Source organism: Vicia villosa, linkage group LG6 (assembly GCF_029867415.1).
Source record: "Vicia villosa cultivar HV-30 ecotype Madison, WI linkage group LG6, Vvil1.0, whole genome shotgun sequence".
Classification (NCBI taxonomy): domain Eukaryota; kingdom Viridiplantae; phylum Streptophyta; class Magnoliopsida; order Fabales; family Fabaceae; genus Vicia; species Vicia villosa.
Window position 1 is genome coordinate 78,281,616 of NC_081185.1, and position 7,718 is coordinate 78,289,333.

Genomic DNA, 7,718 nt, shown 5'->3' on the forward strand with positions numbered 1-7,718 from the left:
TATTATCTGCCTTGTACAATGCCCAAGGTTGAGGCTGACTATTAACAGGGGAGTTTTATTGTTTTGGTGTCTTGTATGAACCCCAAGGTTGAGGCTAACTATTTTTGTTGGATTTTTGACTCTACTGAAGGATTTATTTATTAAAAGACTGATTTTTTTTGGAAGCTAACCCTTTCTAGGGATTTTGTTCTCAGCTGGTGAGTTTATCTTTTTTAAGAATGAGGTTTTTTGGAAGCTTACCCTTTCCAGGGATTTTATTCTTTTAAACAGGCTTTTATTAATTGAATTTGGAGGCTAACCCTTTCCAGGGGTTTTGACTCTTTTTGGGGAAATTATCTCCTAAGAGAAATGAATCTTTGGTTTTTGAAGAAGTGATTTTGGAGGCTAACCCTTTCCAGGGGTTTTTGTTAAATTGATTGGCAGAAAGATTATCTAGTGGAGACTTCTTGTTTAAAGCCCAAGATGAAGGCTGACACTTGCTGAGGATAAGCAAACATGGATCCTAGACTCTGCTAAGGAAGATTAAAGAAGATAAGGGTGACAGAGACTGTCCATGCCTCTCATTCCAAAAGGTGTACTCAATGTAAAATTGAGACAAACTTAGCTTGTTTAAAGTCTGGTTTAAATTGGAAGAAACTCACCAGGGTATGTTAAAAGGTGACTAAAGACATGTTCCTATGTTTATAAGAAACCTGGTGGGTCCTTGTATACAAGCTCAAGAGGAAGCTGGAAATGCTTTTAAGAAGCCTGTGGGTCCTTGTACAAAGCTCAAGAGGAGGCTAATCGAGGGTCATCGAGGGTCCTTGTTATAGCACAAGAGAAAGCTATGTAGTTTTGAACTTATTTTGGCTTTAAGCAAATGGGTAAGAGGTTTCACCGGGAATAATTCCTCTTTGGGTGGATGTGTCCTATTTTTTTGGATTCTAAGGTTTTTGCCAAGATGTTTCACCGGGAATAATTCATCTTGGGGGTTTGAACTACAGATCTCTAATTAGGAAAGAGCCTTCACCGGGAAGACATTCTCAATCCTAGGTCATATTCCTATAATATATATATATATATAGTTTAACTGTCCTAGGGTTTACACTCAAACGTAGTTCTAAACTGTAATACGGTGAACTGACTTTTATAATCGAAATGTGCGGTTAAGCATGAGTCGCCACCGACTTTTATTTTATCCAAATATCGGAAAGGCTAAAAGAAACAGAAAAAAACCTTTTAAAGAAATCTAAGTTCGGGGGGTAATTTATGCAAAGGGAAGGTGTAAGGCACCCTTTGCATCCATGGTTTTCCATGGGCTCTTAATTTCTTTGCTTGCTCGTTTTCAGAAAATGTAGATGAAAGAGGAAAAATGGACTTTAGCTCGTAAATGAGCATAGCCAGCTTTTGAAGAATTTTGAGAAAGAATATAGAAAATAGAGCATGGCAAGGCAATTAGGGGCAATTACCTTAAACTCAGATGATAGGTCTCTTTTTAGCCTTTCAGAATGAAAGGGTCTATCCTTGCCATAAGAGGGCAGGAAGCCTTTCGTTTGGAGGTAGAAGGGTCATCGAAACATCCTTTGCCATAAGACTGTCCCATGCCATAGGAGGGCAGGTAGTCTAAGGTAAGGATCAGAATAAGCCATATTCGTAGGCAGCCAGAAGATACCTCAGCCTTTTTCCGTAGGCAACTTCCGAGGGTCGAGGTCATATTTGTGTATCGAAGGAAGCATCATTTAAGGTCGTATGACCTTTACATATCGAGGCAGCATGGCTGAGGTATCCTCGTATTCAAGGGACATGGCTTATTCTGCAAAACAAACATAAAGGCAACAGGCAACAAGGCAACAGAGGGGTTACCCAAAAGTGTGCGTGTGTGCATCAATCACGTGATCATATTCGAATATATTATCTTGTAAATTTAGTGGTTCTATGTTCAATTCAAAGGTTGCACTCCCTAGGATTACTAACCACGCATTTAAATAATATAATCAAAACTGATATGGGGGAGGGAAATTGTAACCAGCGGATCCCTTAATAGGGTTTGACATAAGTAATAATTAGAGCAAAGTTTTAGGGTTACCGACACTCGAAGCTTTGGCAATTGGCGAAACCCTGACAAAGTGGGAAAAATGGCAAACACAAATAGGGTGAGTGCATTATCGGTTCGGAGGCAAATACGACTAACCCTAATCACAAATAAAAAGACAAATGAAATTAAAATCAATAGATAAAGACTCAGCTTAGAATTTGATCTGATAGGGTTGGGGGGCAAGGGTTTGCCTGAAGCATCGACTCTGACCATTAGGAGAAAAAAGAAACGACAAGGTGTGAGTGTACAGATAGTTCATTGATATTTAATAACAAAACCTAATTGTAAAACTAGGGAAGATAAACAAAAAGAACAAAAGGAATAAGGGTTGAATCGGGACTTAGCTTTTAGTCTTGATCTGGCGCGTAATCGGGAAGAACCCTGTCGATAACCCTGAAAAGGCAAGGCACAAAAGAAAGAAAATATTTTCAGTGTATTAGAATGTTCATCACAAACCCTAAGGGCGTGGTTTAAAATAGGAAAATATAAACGATTTAATTAATTATTGGTCTCGCGACCTAATTGATTAAATCGGGACAATAAAATTGAATCGAGTGTAAAATTATTTTTTATGAATTTCTATGAATTAAATATGAATTTTTTTGAAAATATACAAGTAAATGTAATTTTAACAAAAGATAATAAATAAATATATTAAAACAATTCAAACAATATAAATATATTAAAGCAAATAAATAAATCAAGATCAAATATTATTATTAGTAAAAAAAAGGTTTTTGAAAACAATATATAGTTTTTATAAAAAAACAAATAGAAAACATACATATATACATGAATATATAAATAATTAAAAAAAGGAAGTTTGTATAATTGAATATACAAAAATTTGAGGGACTTAGCGTATGATCGTGTGTGGCGCGCCTCTGCGAATCCATGGTGCACCTGCGTCGTCTGTAGCGTTGGATGGAAGGAGGATGAGATCTGATGGCTGGATAGACGAAGGAGCACCATAGCGTGTACGTCTTGACGCACAGGATCTCTTCATTCCAAAATCTGAAACGCGCGCGCTGGTTTTCGAATGGGCCAATAGGAGCCTGCCACGAGGTCATCCCTGACCTCCGTCCGTTGCCAAAACCAGGGTTTTACCAACGGCTTTGCCTTCCGTCGCCATAGCCCCTGCAAGTTTACGAACACGCACACAAGCAACAAAAATATTTCGCGAGGCCATGAACACGTTCGTCCAGACCTCACGAACTCAACCATGCCCATAGTTGAGTCTAATTTCCCCTGTACAGAGAAACCCTAAAACGCAACCTTATCCTCAACAATTGCGTTTTGGCATACATTCACGCAAACAACAAAACAGTGACCCAGAAACATTCCAAACAGCATGGGGATCAATAATATGCCATCAAATTCCGGGAATAATGCATGAATTAATGTAATCGAAACAATTTATGAATAGGTTAAAAGCGACTTACAGTGGAGTGTTCTTGAGGTATTGAGGCAAGGGAATGATCCAGACAGCTTCAGAGAAACTCCAAGAATGCATTGTGATTGATTAGATGCTTTGAATTGGCTTGAATCTCAAAATCCGAATTTGATTTTTCTCCAAGATTTCAAAGCTCTGCTAGGGTTCTTATGGCCAGAATTTCGTCACCCTTGTGCTATGGATGTTGTCAGTATATATAGAGGAATGATTAGGGTTGATAATTGTGAGGAAAATCCCAATGAATCTTTGATTTGCAATTTGGTAAAATTTGATTTGCACATAAGGTTAAAAGCTTCTAAATATGGTCAACATTGATTCAATCTTGTTCCAATCCAATAGTGCACGAAATTTGATTTATTTTGGAGAATATTTGCTGATCAAAATAGGTCCAAACCATATCTTTTATAAAATATTGGATTTTCTCCTAATTTACATGACTTTAATCCTTTTTAATTAGAATAAAAAAATCATAATAAATTAAATAAACCAAATAAATTCGTGGGAATTGGTTTATGGGCTCCCAATGCCTATGAGGAACAAGTTTGGATTTTAAAAATATAGGCCCATTAGCAAGAAATTCAAAATTCCTTCACACTTTTCCCTCCAAAATAGTCCAACTTTGACAAGGTGTATCTCACTCAATTTTTGAGGTATGGATGAGTTCTAGGACTTTTTAGAAACCTCAGAGAGTCCTCTAACCAGTGTCTTTGGTCTCATATCGAAATCCTTTTCCATTCTCATTTTATGTCCTTTTGAAAAAAGTGTTTTTTGTTGATTTTGAAAAGGACCTATAATGTTTTGGTCCATATCTCTCAAATGAAGCATTTTTAGACTTGGCATGTGAGACACAAATTTGTAGAGAATTCAATTTCCTTCAAAATGAGCTTTGGATGGAAAATTTCTGATGTTCCATGTGAGAGTTATGACTGGTCAAAGTTCAGTTGACTTTTCCTATACAAAACCCTAATTTAGAAACTTTGAGTTTTGTTGATTTCTGACCTTTCCTTGATGAACCATGATCAATTCTTGATCAAATGGTGAATGATACTTCAATATGAGGATCTTGACAAAAATCAGAAGTTTTGACTTTGTTTTGACCACAGTTGACTTTTTAGGTCAACTAGTCGACTGTGGGTTTTCTGAACTTTTGAGTGACCAATTCTTTGAAATGAGCCTTGATACTTGTCATAGGGATAATGTGAGATGTATTGAGCCATATGAGATGCTTTGAAGCCATTGATTCAGTGATTTTCCTTTGAAAGAGTCAAACCCTAGTTCAGAGCCTTTGTATAGGAGAATGTGTCTTATGAGTTTTGCGCATTGATCTGATTTTGAATAGGAGAAAATGTATGGGAAAATTTTGGGGTATGACAGCTGCCCCTGTTCGATTATCTTAAACCTGAAGATGTAGAGTGGTTTGTATGCCAGTCGGTATCTGAAGGTGGAAGATGATTGAACACTAGAATACCAAGAAATTTGCCCTAGCTGGAGTAGGGACTTTTGTCGGAGATGGGCTTAAAGATGCCATCTAGACGTTGAGGCTGAAGTTTTTGGGAAGTAATTGTTTGAATGTTGATCGTATAGTAGATGAATTAGATTTTAGGAGAGTTGTTCGCGTCAGCACTGTTCGTAGTAACTGAATTAGACTTTGGAAGATGATCGTGTCTACACCGTTCGTGATGATAGAATTAGATCTATTTGTCGTGTCAGTACCGTTCGTAATAACTGAATTAGACTTAGGAAACAGTTGATCGTGTCCACACCGTTCGTGATGATGGAATTAGATTCTTTAGAGGTCGATCGTGTCAGCACCGTTCGTAGTAACCAAATTAGATCTTGAAGAGATAATTGTGTCTACATCGTTCGTGATGATAGAATTAGATTCTCTTGTCGTGTCAGCACTGTTCGTAGTAACTGAATTAGACTAGGAAGGTCAGTGATCGTGTCTACACCGTTCGTGATGATAGAATTAGATCTCTGAGAGTTGACCGTGTCAGTACCGTTTGTAGTAACTGAATTAGATCTTTGAAAATGACCGTGTCATTACCGTTCGTGGTAAATGAATTAGATCTTCGAGCGTTGACCGTGTCAGTACCATTCGTAGTAGCTGAATTAGATCTTTGAAAATGATCGTGTCATTACCGTTCGTGGTAAATGAATTAGATCTTCGAGCACTGACCGTGTCAGTACCATTCGTAGTAGCTGAATTAGATCTTGGAAATTTGGAGATTTCGTTCATTTGTCGGTACCTGTATCCTGCAATAGGTATAGTTATGCAATGTCATGATGCATGTATTATGTAATGAGTCCCTCAAAATAAATGAGGAGCATGGTATGTTATGCGTGAGTTCAGTATGTATGCGATGTATGAATATGTTTATGATTTATGATATGTGAATATGATTTATGTTGTCTTGATTGAGAAAATAAATCTCTATGTCTTTGTGATTTTGATGTCTGATCTTGTTTTGAAGATGCTCAGCTGGGGGTTTACAATTTCTGCTTGGGGATGATCAGTAACTTGATGTTCCCTGATTGGGGATTAGAGATATTAATAAACCATGTTGGAGAAGAGCAAAGTGTTGGAGAACCGGTAGTGTTGAAGATGTAAACTCTGTTGGGGAGCGTTTAAAGATATCTTCTTAATGATTACTCTGTGGGGATATGATCCTGTTAAACCGGCTTTGTGGGGAAACATGGGCGTCCTAAAAGTTGCCCCCAGTGTTATAGTGTTTACCATTTCTGGATTTACTTTGATTAAGACACACCACCGAGCATTGATCAAGATGTCACACTGGACTTGCATAGATTTGCCCCTGCTAGTAGGGACTTTTTGGAAAGATTCTCCTCACGAGGACTTTATGAAGTGTATATTGTAGGTGACATACCCCTAGTAATCGTAAACTTAGGATGATGCCCCTGACTGTTTGGCTTTTGAGAGATTCTTGGAATCTTGACTTGATTGCCCCAGATTGATTGGGAAAAACGTGTCATGCCCCTTATATACGTAGGAGACATTGCTTCTTGGAGTAATATTGTCTGTCGGGATAACTTTTAGTCATTAGTTGTACCCTGTGCAAATTCTTTCTGTTGCCAACATTTGAAATTATGTAGCAGAATTTGTTTAATAATGAATTCATGAGATGCAATGCATACGTTTGTCTTGAGTTTTTGAAAAACGTTAAAGCAGGAGATGCAAAAGCGCGATATTTGTAAAACATGATATTTGTAACAACGTGATGTTTGTAAAAGAGAAATATCAACTCAGCATTTGTAGTAAACCTTAAGGAGTCGGGATACCCTTTTGGTGCCAGTATGCTTTCGAACTAACCATGCTTCAATTAGGACTTTCAAGGGTTGTAACGTGGCTTGGTTCACGGTTTAAGAAACAAAGGATAAAGGCTCAAAATTTGATTGTACCCACCCGTCTTCATGATGATCTTCAGTCCTAAACTCAGTTAATGCATTCAGGTTCCAAGAGGCTTTTGGGTTTGCACCTTTGATAATGATGATGGTTCACAAACAAAGAGAATTTTTTGAGATGACAGTCACTTCTTCCTTTTGGTAGTCACAACATTGTGTTGTTCAGGAATTTATTGACTTCTCTGTTTTCATCTTTTTGATATCCCTAACTTTTGCCTGAACTGTTTATTTTTGAGATTACAGTCAGCGGGATGCCTTGATTTTTGCCTAAGTCATCTTTTGATTTTTGACTTAGCAGGCTTTTCTTTGTATACATGTTTTTTCATTCATTTTTTTCTTTTTGAAAGATATTGACTGCCTTGCTTAATGATTGATGAACCATCATTGGCTTTTGATTGACATCTCCAACACTCCTTTGATGTGTGCGGATGAACGCTTGTGATTGAAACCTTTGTTGAAAGGTGTACTGAATGATTCTCTTAAAATAGAATGCACAGCCAAATTAACTGAGAACTACCCTGCCCCAGGTTATGATCAAGGGTTTTAATTAGTACAAGAAAGAAACTTCTACACCTTAGGCTCAAAGGGGTTGACGAGGGATTATCATCCTTATATCTCCACTGTTTAGGAATTGAAACAATGCCTGTACATCGTCAACATGGTCCGTTCAAAAGCATACTGTATGAGGTTGCGGTATCGTTTTCGTCATCCTCCCTTAAAAGGCTTACGGCTTAGCAGGAGTTGAATATCACAAAACATATGCAGAGT